The following is a 15,959-nucleotide window of genomic DNA, read 5'->3' on the forward strand; positions in this document are numbered from 1 at the left end:
GAACTGAATTCAAGGAACTCTATTTTAATTTGATGAACTAGAATTTATTAAAAGAAATTTTTGATTCAACTGAACTGAATTTGAAGTTGTTGAACTACAATTTGAATGTAGGTGAACTAGTTTAAAATCTTGTTTTACTAATTTTAAATTCAAGGGAATTGAATTTGAATTGGTTTCAAATCTGGATGAACTAATTTTGAATTCAAGGGAACTGTATTTGAATTTGATGAACTAGAATTTATTAGAAATAAAATTCGATTCAAGTGAACTCAATTTAAAGTTGTTGAACTACAATATGAATGTAGGTGAACTATTTTCAAATATTGTTGAACTAATTTTGAATTCAAGGGAATTGTATTTGAATTTGATGAACTAGAATTAATTAAAAGTAAAATTCGATTCAAGTGAACTGAATTTGAAGTTGTTGAACTACAAATTGAATGCAGGTGAACTAGTTTCAAATCTTGAAGAACTAGTTTTGAACTAGTTTCAAATCTTGAAGAACTAGTTTTGAATTCTAGGTAACTGAATTAGAACTAGTTGAACTAAAATTTATTTTAATTTGTTGAACTAGAATTCAAGATGTTCGTTGAAAGTAATTTGTTGAAACTAGTTTAATTCGTTTCAAATGAATTCAAGAGAACTATATTTTAATTTGTTGAACTAGAATTTATTAGAAGCTAAATTAGTTTAAAGTAATTTTGAATTTGTATTTAAAGATATCAAACTAAAATATTAAACTAATAAGTTCCAAGAAAAATCATAATTTTGAATTATAAATGTTTTTTGAATTGGAACTAAAAACATCATGAGCATGAGGAATTTGTGCGTGCCCAGTTCCGAGAAAATGGCGTTGGTACATCGAAGCCAAATGTTGCACAACTATACTATTAGTTGAATGAAAAGCATGTAAAACTTTTGAGATACTAAAACTAGAAACTTGACTTTTGCTTCTTAAATATTTTTCAAAATTTTCTATTGTCATTCTAACAGAAATTCATTAGAAACTTTAGATGCTCAAAATTTTATTTTTAGTTTCTATATTTTGCTGCACACATTAATGTTTTACATTTTAAAGATATTGAGCTTGCTAATTAAAAACAGGGCAAAACTTGTGAGTAAAAAATATAAGATACATAAGGTCTACTCTGAAAAAATGCATAGTTGTGCCAAAACTTTCTGTTGATATCCAGTGGAGATGTTAGAAGGCACAAAAAACCAAAAAGTATGATAAACATCCACAATAAGAAAAGGAACATATTAATTTGGTCTCCTCCAAATATTTCACCTTGATAGTGTTCCAACAATAGTCACAAAAGAAAATTGTGCAGTAGTTGTACGAGTATGTGCTAACATAGTATTACATATGACAATAATAAAACTCAAAACTAGCCCACATTAAGAAAGGTTGTTCCTAGCAGAAATTGGCATTCTATTACACATTGACAATTGTAAGACAAGGAATCCTAAGATCAGTAGCTTTGTGGCAGATCTTCTTCTTTCAATTGATTCAAGGTACTTTTGAATAATTTGAATGCAGAGATCATTCTGTACATTGGTATGTTCTCCTACATACAAAACACAATGTATCAATAATATTAATATAGAGGGAAAAATCATTGAGAAGTAAAACAGAAGGTATACAAAAGTTGACAAACAGAAGATATACGGAAGTTTGCTATTAACTGTTGAAACTATTTTAAAAAAGAAGTGCAGAAAACTGCAGACACTTCCGAAACGAAAGAGGAGTAGTATACAGAAGTTGACAAAACGTAAGGTATACAATAGTTTGCTATGCTATTTTTAGTTAACTGCATAAACAACTTCAAGAAAGAAATGCAAAAACTACAGAAACTGCATCAAAAAAAGAGGAGTAGGAACTAAACATAAATACATGATATATATCTTCTTTTCAGTTTTGTCGGTCGTATATAACCAATTCAAATAGGGAGGAGTATGAGTCTTTCAAATTTGCATTTTGAAACATAAATTTATCTATTGTCACATCCTTTGAACCCCAACCAAGGTTTAGCATTTTGCTCAAATCTTCGTTGCATTGCATCCAAAAAAATTACAACAAGATCAAAGTAAGTGGTGAAGGAAAACTCAAAAACCCTAGGCACTTCTCAAATTCAAAGGAATTATAAACTTATTCAAATCAATGAATCCAAAATGGCCTCAAGAAAAGTTCAACTTTTCTGATAACTCTTGAAAACAAAAAAGCAATGAAGGAAACCATTTCCCTAATACTTTTGGCATTTTAAATAAATGCAAAAGACTACTGGTTTCAAGTTTTAATTTTGAATTCAAAATTTTATAGCTTTCAAAACCTTATGGGTGATTGGAAATATTCCAACTAACACCCAGCATTTTTCAAACTATTTATAGTTTGATTGTGAAGCCAAAATAAATGAAAAACAATGTCAATAAATAAAACAGAAACAAAATAGAAAGAAAAGGGGAAAAACCTACCTCTCGCGTGAGGACGCCCAGCCCACGAGGGGCTCCCTGGTCATCTTCCTCCTCCTGTGAGTAGGCAGAGGGGAAGATGAGCACGGCGGCCAGCCCCGACCACCTCCTGCCTGCCTGCTCGCCGCTGGAGGCCCCCAGGAGCGCCAGCGCGACGCCCCGTGCCTTCTTCTCCTCCTCCTCCCCTCTGCCTTATCTCCTCCTCTCTTCCTCTCGTTCCCCTCCCCTCTCGGATCTCTCTCTCCCAGGAGCTCTGGTCGCCGCCGATTCGTCGCCTCCCGGTCCTCGCCGACCCTGCCGTCAGCCTCAGAAGAACCGTCGTGAGCCCCTCTTCCCATTCCCCCTCTTCCCGATGCCATTCCCCTCCTCTAACCCCGTTAGACGCCGGAGCCCAAAGGTCCTCGTCGCCGGCCATGTCGTTGTCGTCGTTGTGGTACCCCGTTCGCGAGACCGAGCTAAGTAATGAGCTCCTGGAGCTCTGTAGATGCCGTAGAGCCCCTCTCCCATCTTGCTAGTGTCCCGCAACGCCACTCCCGACGATGCCCGATCCGCAGCCGCCGCTGACCTCGTCGCCGGCGTGGATTCCGGGGACCACCTGGTCCAGCTCCTTCCCCTCTGGATGCGATGCTTCGCTAGCTAGCCGTAGAACTAAACCACGCCCAAAACCGATGCCTGTAACGCGAGTTTGATCAACTCCGGCGAGAACTCGCCACTGTTTTGGTCGTCGCCGGCGAAATTCCGGTGAGGTTCGACGTCGTCAGCCTAATTAACCCACTAACACCCCCCAGCCGCTGACAGTGGGCCCAGGGTGGGTCAAACCCCAGTTAGGGGCTGGTCAACTCAGGGATTAGCCCCTGGTCACTGACCAGTGGACCCCACAGGTCAGGTTTGACCTGGCCCAGCCCCTGTTGACCAGAGATATCACTGTGACGCAATAAAGGATTTTATAATATAAAAATAATTCCAGAAATGTCTAAAACTTCTAAAAATCATAGCAAATAATCTGTAAGTCCAACGAAAAAAATTTATATATGAAAAAGTATCAGAAAAATTCAAAGAATCTGAATATGTCATTGTCAAACATGTTTGAAAATGTTACTGAACCCAAACATATAGATTAATGAATAAGTTAACTCTTATAAATACTTTGGAGATGAAATTTGGAAATTATTTAAATTCCACTTCAAATGATATGATCAAACATTGTCCAAATCACAAACCAGCAACCTAACATGTCATTTCCATGCAGGTTAAAAGCAAGTTGATCTGAGCATCAGGTCGAATCAATTAAAATGGTATCCGAGAATACCTCGTTTGAAGTGATATTTGAATTTGATTCAAATCAACTTCAAACCTAATAAATGTTAGCCATAATAGTATACCACTTTGCATCCTCATGCCAAGCTCATGCATCATTTTGTTGCATATGCTTGTCACTCTTTTCGGTAGGCTCCGCTCCTCCGGATTCCACCGAATATCCGACTGACGGAAATTGTTCCTCCTCTGAGCAACAAGGCAAGCAACCATTTTGATCATCCCGATAAATCCCATGTTCTCGCTCCTACTCTTACTTATTGCATTAGGATCAAATGCTTCAAATGCTTTTGCCACGTTAGTTGAACCCACTTCCTTTGCATGACCTGTCCTTGTCACAGTAAATAGCTGAACCTTGCAACCTAGCATACCTGGTAGATGCTTGAGCCATGATGTGCCTTATCCTTCTGTGCATGCTATGCTTAGAGTTGTGTATGGTCTGTCATCTGGGTGATGAACAGAATTGTTAGAATGTGTTCAGTAAGTAAAGGTTGTGTGGTTGAACCTGATTTGGTAAAGGTACCGGTGAAAGGCTATGTAGGAGTACATGGCGGGTTGTTTCATTGGAACCGTCCTTAGGAACTGAGTTCCGTGTATGTAATCCAAGACTAGATTCTACCACACGTTGGGATACTTAATTGACCCTCTCGACTTGTTAATCGCTTAGTACTCGGTCCAGGAGTTGGAAGTAGTTTCTGGTGTTTATAATCATCCTGGCGGCCGTGCGTAGCGCTGACCTTAGAGGTGGGCTATACTGCGGCAGGCAGTGGCACGGTGTACCAAGTGACACCCGGATGATGGGCTTGGTAACCTTGCGCACATCGTTTGAGGCCGTGGCGGAAACCTCGGCCGGACTTCCGTGCGGTTACTCTCAGATAGACGATAGACCTGGACCAAGTATTAGCGTGGTTAACGGTCGTGACCGACTCCCTCGTTGGGCTTCCACTTGAAGATTGCCGAGGTGCATGACCTGCACATGGCGATAAGTGGCGAGAGCGTGTGTGACGAAGTACACCCCTGCTGGGTTATGATCTATTCGAATAGCCGTGTCCGCGGATATGGACTTCTTGGAGACATATGTTGTTCATAGATAACTTCAATGGCTACTCATAAAATTGTCAAGATAAATGTGAGTGTCGTGGACGGCATTTTCGTATGGAGACGGAATGAATCCACGATAGAGTATTGTTGTGGTGATAGTGGACTCGTGTACGAGAAATCAAGTTGTCAAAATTTATTTTAAAATACAAGTTGTTTATCCACGAGTCAAATGCTAGCTTTCCGCATGAAACCCCACAATTTCTTATTGATACATTGCATTAGTAGATAGTTATCCTAAAGTCTTGCTGAGTACCTCCGTACTCATGTTTGTTTAATAATTATTAATGACCCTAATGAAGGGTTCTTTCTAGACATCGACGATGATGAGTAGCTGGTGTCCCAGCTACGATCTGGCCCTAGATTGGGTCTGTAGTATAGTCAGGCCATGTGCCTTCTAGTCTCACCTGTCTGTACTCAGACAGTTTAATCACTTCCGCTGGCTTGTAACTGAATGACTGCTATGATGGGTCATGAGACCCTTAGTGTGTAATATTATGTGTGTGGCTCTTCCGAGCCTCTTAAATAAAGCTTCTATGTTTATGGTTATGTTGTGATGCCATCGATGTATCTATACATATCGGTATGCCATGCGTACGTGTGTCGTACTTGATATGTATGGGGTTCGATTACCTAGCCGTAAACTTTAGTAGCACTCCTTACAGAAAAATGCCCTTTATGATCCAACGAGCCATGGTAGCTCGCTAATGCTCCGGACACATTGGTTGAACGGTGTGTGTCCTTCTTAGCTGTTGTGTTTGTTCCCTCTAGGAAAATGTCACGCGATGTAATGAAGTCCTTGTAGCTTCCTACGACTCGTGTACATTCGCTGGTGACGGACAACTGCTTTGCTGGGTCATGTATGCCTGTCCCTGTGCGGAATTGTCACTTTGGTTTATGACTAGACATGTCGATCCGGGTTCTTTGTCATTGAATTACTAGCGACACAATTGCATACGTGAGTCAAAAGACGCAAACGGTCCCGACTAAGATAAGGCTACAGCCGTAGGGTTAACCGTGCGTGAGACCGCAAATGGATGCGATATGTTACAGGCTGAATTCCTATGACTTAGGATCGGGGTCCCGACATCTATATTCTATTGATATATAGTGTTATATTTGATATGAGAAAATACAATATATATGTGGCACAAAATAGAATTCATACATTTGTTAAGAAAATACCATACTAAAAAACTTCATTGATTTGCCTTCAAAGTTTTCCATGTATACTGGCAAATAGTGGCCTGAATCATGCCTGCATATAGAAAAAGAAAACATGAAGAAGAGGAAGACCTAGACAAAAAGTTGTATGCTAAAAGAGCAAACTGTCATCCTAGACAATGTTTTTAACAAATAGACATAAACAATAGAATTATTAGTTCATTGCTACTAGAGCCTAAAAGCAAAATAAATATAGAAATAAAGCACTGCTTGCAAAAAATATAGCTCTCGGCACCTAGCGTGATCTCCACCATGTTCTATGGCGTGTACTTCATGTCATTAATAGCAAAAGGAAATAAGAACAACAGAGAAAAATTTAACTCGGAATGAAGAAAACAAAAAGTAAATAAGAAAAAAAACTTACATCAAGCATTTTGTTGGGTACGGACCAGTATCTTCAAGCTTGAAACTAAACACATTCTTGAAAGGTTTCTTACTAATCTTACAAAGCATGTTAAAGTTCGAAGCCTGTTTAAAAATATAAATAAAAATAATAGTTAGAAGGTTTCGACTGAGCTTGAGCATGATTTTAATTTGTTTCTGATGAATTCAATTGATATTCTGACTAAAAGAAGTTCTTCCCAAGTTGTGAACAAGTTCTCCTTCAACAGTTTGTGAAATAGTGCCACAAGGATAAAAAAAGTGAGTTCTCTCGAAAAGAAAACTAATGCAGAGTATAACCCAATGGATTGATTTTATAGTAGGAAAGAATAACTGTTGAAAGAAAAAGCAAAATCAGAACGAATAATAATAAAAACAGAAAGTTAATGCTAAAAACAATATAAGTTTTAACACATATTTACCAAGTCCTGTTTCCAAAGGGTTTCATCTGAATTAATTATGTAAAATAATCTTATGCAGCTAACTGGATCAAATGTTTCAGGAGTAACCAACAATTTATTATGTCGCCATTCAAATAAAAGATAAGAGAAATTGACTTAATTTACAACTAAAAAGAAGAAGTGACAAGAGTAGAAGAAAGGAAGTCGGAAGATACTCACAGTGAAATAGGAAGTGAAACAGTATTTCTTGATAAAAGGTTTTACGTTAGAGTTCATATTTGATTCAAATTTCGGAAGTTGAATAAACGAGTTCATAACTTCATCTACAGTTCCACCCCTTGCTTCAAAAGAATTGTAGTAGTTCTCATAGCTAACAGGAAGACCAGCAATGTCCACAAAAATAGTGCTGCAAAGAATAAAAAAGTGTAACTATAGAGACATAAAAAAGTTTTCCAAAAGAGAATTGCATTCCTACTTAAAATATATTTGATTCAAATTGAATACTTCTTTTAGGAAAAAGTTATAAAAATAATTGCAACCATCGAGTTAAGATTAAAACTATATGTGGTCTATAATTAAAAATGCAAGGACACTCAAATTGGTCTTGGATACCAATGCACGAATTGATTGAAATAACAAGTTTTAATGTTGATTCCATGCCTAATATTGAAAAATTAATTCAAATGTTCATTTCCAGATTCTCATTAAGTTGATATTTGGATAAGAAATGTTTCTTAGCTAATCAGTTATGTATGGAGAGTGCTGCGGTAACAGAACAAATATCAAAAATTTAAGAGTATTAAAAAAATAGTTACTAAATTAGAGAATTTACTATGTTTTCAAAAAAGGCTTCCTCAAGAATTTTGAAAAAAACTCATCAACATCACGAGATATTTTAAGTTCCTTTTGTTGATTAGGAGATTGAACTTTAGCTGCTCTCTTTTTCCTATTCTTCTTTTCAATTGTATTATGAGATGTTCTTGTTCCAACTTCTACATCAATGATTGTAGAAAAGTCTACACAAAAGTAATTGAAAAAGGATGAAAAGGAAATAATCAATTGAGTTTGAAAAAGAAAAGATATTAACCGCGAACTCTAACCTTGTTGCTCAGAAAATTCCAAGGGCATTTGAATTTGAACACTTGCATCACATTCAGATGTTGTTTTGTCTTTTTTGTAAAAAAAAATAGGAGTGTCTTGTTCCTTGGAAGCACTTGACTCTATCTTTTCTAGAAGAAGAGCTGATCATTATAAAACTCCTATTTTCATTCATTCCAGTTGAAAAATTCTCATGAGTACTTGGAGGTGATCGATTCTTTTCTTCCTGCTAGCAAAGGTAGAAGACTTGTTGTTCAAGCAACAAAAGTAAGAAGCAACGGAAAAAAGCAGAAAATTAAAACAAACCTTAGGTTGTGAACTAGTAGCTTGATCAAGAGAATATATGTTCAAAACTGAAGGACGAACATGAATGATTGGTGTCTTGTAAGCAGAATTCAGGCCAAAATTGTTCTGGATGGAAGGAAAAACATGTAAAAATTGTAGTGAATTGAACATTAGCTGAACATTGGTATATCTTTTGAGCTTTTCAAATTTTGGCTAAAGACAAAACAACTCACTGTACTAAGTTTTTTGTATGGATAAAATTGAAAATAAAATGAAAAAAGAAATAATTGAATAAACAATAGTTAATGAAAAAAATAAAAATATAGGGTACCTTAACATCAACAATGTTTTCAACTTTTGGTTCTGCTGGCTCTTCCTTAGTAGTTTCTTCCACACGAACCTGCAATTTTCATTTTACTTTGTAAATAACGAATCTTCTGAATTACTTGAGAACAAATTTTCTTTAAATGATGAACAATATTGTACGAGGGGTAAAATATTCAAATTTATTTGTTTCTTGGAATGAGCATCTCGCTTCACTTTTTCATCTAAGTCAACATTCATGTCATTAATGACCTAGAAATGACATTATCTATAAATGTTTAACTATAGTACAAAAAACAAGAGACTAGTTGAAAATCATTTATTCAATGAAATCTGAATGAAGAAAAAGACATACCTCCACATAAGGAACTGAAAGAAACTCGGAAGGATTAACAGGAGCATTGTTCACAGGCCCAACATTAGCATAGGGTGTTTGAGATTTGTCTCGAAGCTACAAATGAAAGAAGAATAAACAATGAAAAAATACTGGAGCTAAAAAACTATACGTAAAGACATGTAATAGAGTATACGATGCTTACTGTTAGAATTCCAAATGCTTTCTTAGACTCATAATTCCTATCAACCAATGCAAGATACTCGAAATCATCATTCTTAATATGAGTTATCCGAGGAATAGAATAATCCACAATTGATTGATGATTCTCAATAACATCAAAATCAACAAAATCCAGATAAATGATCTGTCACTCCAAAATAAAAACTCAATGAGTCAAAAAAAATATAGAAAAAATGAAAATTGAGATAAAAAACTAAAAATTGGAATATGGGAAAAACTTACTCCCTAAATAGGAAGGCATCCCCCAATATGTGAAGGCTTGTTCATTTCCTCAACACTTGGTCTGTTCATTATCATTTCAAAATGACGCTCTAATTCCTCACGCATAAAATCGAGTGCCAATTGTTGAAAGTCAAGTGTAGGAATGAGAGAAACATCTCTTAGAGAATATAGGAACTTCATGTTACCAAGATGTATGATGCGGGGCACATAATAGTTGATATGAAATAAAAAGTGAAGCTTCTGATTAAACCATCTTCAGTTTCGTCACCAAGCATAAACTCTTCTATTTTACTTATTGGCATCTTGTTACGGTGATCAATGTACTTGCTTCTTAACTCTGAAACTTCTGATTTCACTTGAGGATCATCACTACTAAAAAGAAAAGGCACAGTGCCACCAGGGAAATCGAATATTTTGTCCACCATATCTTTTGTGATCTTGATAACTTTGTTCTTGTGCTTGAAATAGGGCTCCACATTACCAAAAATGTGCTGATCTAACCACTCAAGTAAATTCATTGGGATGATAAGGTGGTATGTCATATGAAGAAGGGCTTCCATTTTATACTTGCTAATATGACCTAATTGAACACCACAAAACTGTTTGACAACTTTGTTGCAAGGCATGGTTGACAGGCGGGAAATATAAGTAGGATTGCATAACTTCCTAGGAAACACTCTTGCTAAAAAAACAAAGAACAACTAAATAAGATGCTAGAAAAAGAATAATTTCTACATCCGGTAAGAACAAGTAATAATTTCTAGAGTAATGTCACTTTCAAACGATTAAACCACCTCCAGTAAAGAATAAAGTAGACAGAAATTATGATATTTATCAGAATTGCTCTACAAACATGCTGAAAAAAATTCAAAATGCTACACGTGGTGTCTTACGGTAAGAATAAACATACCACCTTGGTCATTACGAAGACCTTGTGGGGGATATTCAAAAGGTTCATCCCCTCCTAAATCTTCTAGTTGCCCAATCCCACTACCTTCTTGAGCTGCAAATTCATTTGGCATTTGAAAAACATAAATTACAATCTTCTAAACAATAACTAATACGCAGAAATGAACAACAACTATTGAAACATTTCAAATAACATAGTAAGCAGGAATTCCTGTAAAAGAGATAGGCCGCAGTTAAAAAACAATAAAAAGAATATTTGAAACTACAAATGCTACACAAGAAATGGTAAAATACTAACTACAATTTCCTGCAAATTCAAGCTGTAGTAAAACGAAATAAATGACCATCTATTAAACAACAACAAGTATACAAAACAACAATAACTATTTAAATTGAAAGACACTGAAGACTGGAGAAAAGCCAGACCTGATCTTGCGATTACACTTAAGACTGGGGAAAAAGTAATTAAAAGCCAAGGACTTGAAAAATACATAGAAATACGCCAGCAATAACTTAAATTAAGAACAACAATTTAGCATGCATCAAAGGAATATGGCAAAATATTTTTTGAATAGCTAACAAAAGTAGTCTACTTGGATTATCAGCATAAGTGTGAGAGCTTATGGCTACAATTCAATTGGCAGTCAATTTTAGAGAAAAAAGGGATGTGGCCCTGTTTCATAGAAAGCAAACTATAATCTCGGCACAAAATGAGATGGGGTGACTGATTTACAGCCTGGTGCACTTGAAATTGAGTGTCAAAGCAAAACAAAAGATGCAAATGAAAAACAAATCAACCTTGCAAGAGAAAGTTTCCAACTCTAGTGCCTCTTTGTTTATCACTTCCGAAAGGAAGGATAGAATGATCATAATAATTACTGCAATATGAAGAGATACTGCAATGAGCCATGGACAAAATATGAGAAACTTGTAAACAGAAATTATGAGGAACAAAGAAAATGATGAAGCTGAAGAAAAAAGATGGGAAATAAAAAGGCTAAAAACACAATAAGAAAGAAAGGTTGAAGACAAAAAGAAATGCAAGTAGCCTCTCAAATACTCAGATGAATGGCCCTAACTACGAAAAAAGGCTATATGTAAAAATAGTAGACATAAGAAGCCATAGCCATGCAAGAGTTCACCGAATGAACACAGATACTAAAGACTGGGCAATGATGCTTAGAGAGTAAGGGACATAAACAATAGAGAGACTATAAGCAAAACATAGTTTCCAAAGCTTCTTCTAATTTCAGTACACACAGCTACCAAGATTGGCAAGCAAAGCAAAACCAAACCATGTAAATAGTGGGACTGTTCATTCATGCATCAAACACAAAATGACTGAAATATTACACGAAAAAAAACTAATCTCTTAACATATATACTACTAATACTAATCTCTCAACAATAATACTTAAGCATGCTATTTCCACATTCCATCCAGCAAACACTAAACAAACATACTTACATATTGAACAATGAACATTATAGCATGCTACTGAACATGCTAGAATAAGACAGATACAACTTAACACCAAATACTGATAGAATGAACAATGCTGCATTCTCACAGAAAAAGGAACATAGCAATCTCTGAACAATGACTGGAATTTAACATAACTTCCAAATCTTCTTGTGATCTCAATACACAAATTTCACATGATTGACAAGCAAAACAGTGTAAAAAACGTAGGTTCCAAAGTTTTTTTCATGCATCAAACACGAACTGAAATGACTAATGGAATAAAGTAATCTAAGAAGAAATACTAAGGTAATCTTTGAACAATCGTACTTAAGAAAGTTATTTCCACAATGAACCAAATGAATAATCCAGGCAGATCAAACAGTAACATTGAACAATGAACGATCTAGCCTTGTCAACCAGAGGAGCACGCCCTGAGATGGGCACACAGACCAACTTGAGAACTGACTCTACACGAGATGAAAAACAATTAGCAGTTTTTCTTTTGAAAAAATGAAAGCAATATGCGAGTTTAATCGAGAATAATAGTCAGACGGCATAACTCAACTTGCATAACTTGGTTCATTCCATCCAATACATAGAGATAGATCAGTCTGTCCACATCAGACAACACGACAAGATAACTTCGAACAAACAACACGCCACCAACAATACTTCTGGAACCAAGCTCGCATTGTTGATTCTTCTTCCTAGGGGAATCACGGGGAACACTATGACGATATATGTTAGGAACAAGAGACATAATATATCACTACAAACAGCTAGATCCACACAAACCAAAAGGAAAAACATGAAATCATGAAAAAACATGATTAGGGTTCGAAGGAGTACGAACCAGTCGAACCCATCAACGAGGAGGACGACGCGTGAGTCGGGGATGCGAGAGTTGCCAGATTCGCCAGGTTCAACGCCAGAAAGGGAGGGGAACGGAGGAACGGAGCGGAACGGATTCGCCGGCGGAAGGAAGAATCGCCGGAATCGCCGGATTTGACGCGATCGTCGCCTCTTCTGGATAAAGGAGGCAAGGGGAACGGGGGAAGGAAATGAGAAACAGTGACCGAGACGGAGGAAGGAAGCGGTGATATGGGCCCGCCCAATAATAGCAGCAGCACACGCCGGTTTGGAGAATAACGAAGGAATCAGCAACTGCAGCGCCAAATAGGAATGTACCATGAAGTTACCCCAGCCAGCATCAATGAGCGGGCCTTGGCCCATCATGAGAGCCCCCAAGACCATCTGATCCTTGTTATTAGACGCCCATGAGCGGTATTTGCTATCCAGCGCTCACGTGTGAAGATGGCACTCGCCCATAGGCTATTTGGACTATGTTGTGGTCCTGAGCGCTCGATAGTTATTTTACGCCCCGGGCTTTGTTCAGATTTGTCCCGTCATTGTTTTCATTGTCTCCATATTTCTTTAGTTAACTTGAAATTCTTAATTAAAGAAAATATCATGTTTTTATAATATTAATAACTTATTAACCATACATCAGATTAAAACACTTTATATATGAAACTTGACTAGAATTTTGTGTAGATTAACAATGTCTAACTTTCACCTATAGTTAAAATGTTTAACTTGCTGTTTCATTTAATTTGCATAAATACCATGTTAAAATGGTCTATTTCATATCTAAATAACCGTACCACCGAATTAAATGATCCACATATGTAACTTCAATAGAAAAATGTGTAGAATAACATGGTGGCATTTATTTTGCTGTTTAACAACTCTAAAATTGTGTTATAGAGAAAACAGTACCAAAATCATAAATTGCATATGGGGATTTTCTAGAATTGTTATTCGTTGTTCCGGCCTCATTTAGACTTGCTTAGAATTTTATATACCTCCATAATATCTTGTTGCATCCATGTTTTAAGATGCTTGTGGCTGTCATTTGCATACATTTTGTATTAATGGCATATAATCTTATGATGGTCATATCTTTTAGACCGTAACTCCGTTTTAGATGATCTATATATATAAATCGACTAGAATGACGTGTAGAATCACATGGTCCAGTTAAATTTGCTGCTTAATAATTATAAAATGTGTTTAGTTCAGATCTAGAAAAATATCGAAATTTACATATGGGGTCATTTCGAAAATGCTATTTGTTGTTTCCGACCTCATTTACAATGCATATATAGTGTTGTTTATGTATGCTTCACAACATTTAACACTGTCGTCTCCCTAAATGGGAGTGAACTAAGTAATGTAAATATGGAGTTTCGTCAGTATGCAACTCGTTGCATATTGAGCTTCATTTAATGTGTAGGAATTGATTGTTGTGCTTTGCCATACAATGCATAATTAAATGGACATGCATCATATTTGTTTGAGTGTCATATCATGAATATGTTGTGGTGTTTAACGTGTGTTGATTGGTTGTTTCTGGATTATTTCTTCCCGGTAGAGTTCCGGAACCGCTTCGGAGTATGAGGATTCATTCGACTATGTTGGTTCGCCTACTTCACGGATTCGTTCTTCTTCCAAATGGGATGTTAGGCAAGATGATCATTTCCCTAGATACCACTACTATGATTGCTATGCTAGCTGTCTCTATTCTATTGTAATGTCTCGTTACCTACCACTTAAATGTCAGCCTCCCAACACTGCCATGAATAGCCTCTAACCCCCTCCACATCCCAGCAAACCTTTGTTTGGCTATGTTACCGCTTGCCTAGCCCTTCTGATAGCGTTTCTAGTTGCAGGTGCAAGTTGCTTCCATGTGAAAACATGGGTTCCTTGTTATATCACCATATAATTGCTATTTAACTTAGTGAACCTGTATACTTGGTAAAAGTTGGAAGGCTTCACCTTCTAGCTCGGTGTTTTGTTCCATCTTTGCTGCCCTACTTACATATGACCGGTGATATGTTTCATATTCAGCTCCTAACATGCTTGAGATTCTTATGGGGACCACCTTGATATTCATTTTGGGATAAAACTTTTATGGCAAAGCCCAACATTGGTATTAGATTTGCCTAATAACTAATAGAAAACATATGGACCCGCTGGCACCCGCGGATAATTAATCAAGCCCTGGGCCAGTGCTCCTCATGAGTGTTGGTCCAACCCAGGGCAACTTGGGGGATTTCTAGCAGGCCACCATACACGTTGCTTATCCGGTAATGACCCAAGAAAGAGATAAGCGCTAGTCCTATTGGGGTCTGGCCTGCTGGGCGATCTTGCTGGATTTGTTTTACCCTTCTCGAATGTCTTGTGCACTTGATTCCCATGATAATTTGGGCTATATCGAGGTTGAGGTTTTCCATTGGAATTGTCGAGGAAAATACGGGTTGTTCGTGGTTGAAGTTATTCCACGCAGCTTGCGTAGTTTGTGATGGACTAGTTGGAGCACCCGTGTAGTGTTAAATCTTTTCGAGAGTCGTGCCCGTGGTTATGTGGCAACTTGGAAACTTTGTTTAACACATGGTCATAGCAAACTTGAAGTAAACTTTATTAAAATATGTCAACTGTGTGCGTAACCGTTACTGTTTCTTCTTGTGAGCTATGTATCCGAGAGAGGACACAGTGGGGTTATGTATGACTCGTAAGTAGGTGTTTAGGATCATTTTTTATCATCATGTGTTCATGTCTGATTATGCATAGATCATTCCCCCTCTTATTCTTGTACTCGTAAGTTAGACACTCAAATAAGTGCTTAATTGCTTGCTGTAGCCTCACCACTTAACCATACCCCACCCAGTAAGCTTTGCTAGTATTGATAGCTTTACTACAACAAAATTTGCAGGTACAAGTAAAGAGATACTTTGACGTGAGAGCGGTGCTTGTTTGATTTGGATGGGTTCGAGGTTGGCAGCCTGGGATAGCGGGGATGGGTGTCGTTTTATCATTTGATTTCATCCGTAGTCGGACACTGCTCTACTACATGGTGACTGAATGTATTGTTGTATTGTGATGTTCATGATTAGCTTGTGGAAAGTGTAAGAAAATTCCATATACTCATCCCTTGTGTACATGTACTTATAACGATATCCATTCTTGCAAAACAACGAGATGCGCTCCTATCCCTGCCGACACCCTCGTGCCAAAATAAGGATAGGATCACATCTTGAGCGGTACATGTTACCTGTAGAAAAAGTGCAAATTGAGAGGAGGTAGTGGATGTAGTTCTCCGGAGTAATGTGACGTGTTCCATATCGGAACC

At 37.1% G+C, this 15,959-nt stretch overlaps 1 long non-coding RNA gene across 20 annotated transcripts; it reads right to left on the bottom strand.

Annotated features, from left to right (window-relative positions):
• Positions 1–1,244: 1,244 nt before the first annotated feature.
• On the bottom strand, positions 1,245–12,884 carry LOC123426123. 20 transcript variants are annotated; one of them, XR_006622036.1, is made up of 13 exons: positions 12,621–12,880; positions 12,333–12,474; positions 12,095–12,234; positions 9,394–11,198; positions 9,134–9,295; positions 8,950–9,045; positions 8,602–8,670; positions 8,292–8,396; positions 7,988–8,211; positions 7,107–7,293; positions 6,470–6,573; positions 6,050–6,139; positions 1,245–1,568 (listed from the first exon to the last, which is right to left on the bottom strand). It is a non-coding gene; the product is annotated as an uncharacterized LOC123426123 (long non-coding RNA). The 20 variants fall into 20 exon arrangements; XR_006622046.1 differs by having other exon boundaries at positions 9,394–9,973; positions 10,307–11,198; positions 12,095–12,495; XR_006622048.1 differs by having other exon boundaries at positions 9,394–9,482; positions 10,307–11,198; positions 12,095–12,495; positions 12,621–12,879.
• Positions 12,885–15,959: the final 3,075 nt, after the last annotated feature.

Source organism: Hordeum vulgare, chromosome 2H, assembly GCF_904849725.1.
Source record: "Hordeum vulgare subsp. vulgare chromosome 2H, MorexV3_pseudomolecules_assembly, whole genome shotgun sequence".
Classification (NCBI taxonomy): Eukaryota; Viridiplantae; Streptophyta; class Magnoliopsida; order Poales; family Poaceae; genus Hordeum; species Hordeum vulgare.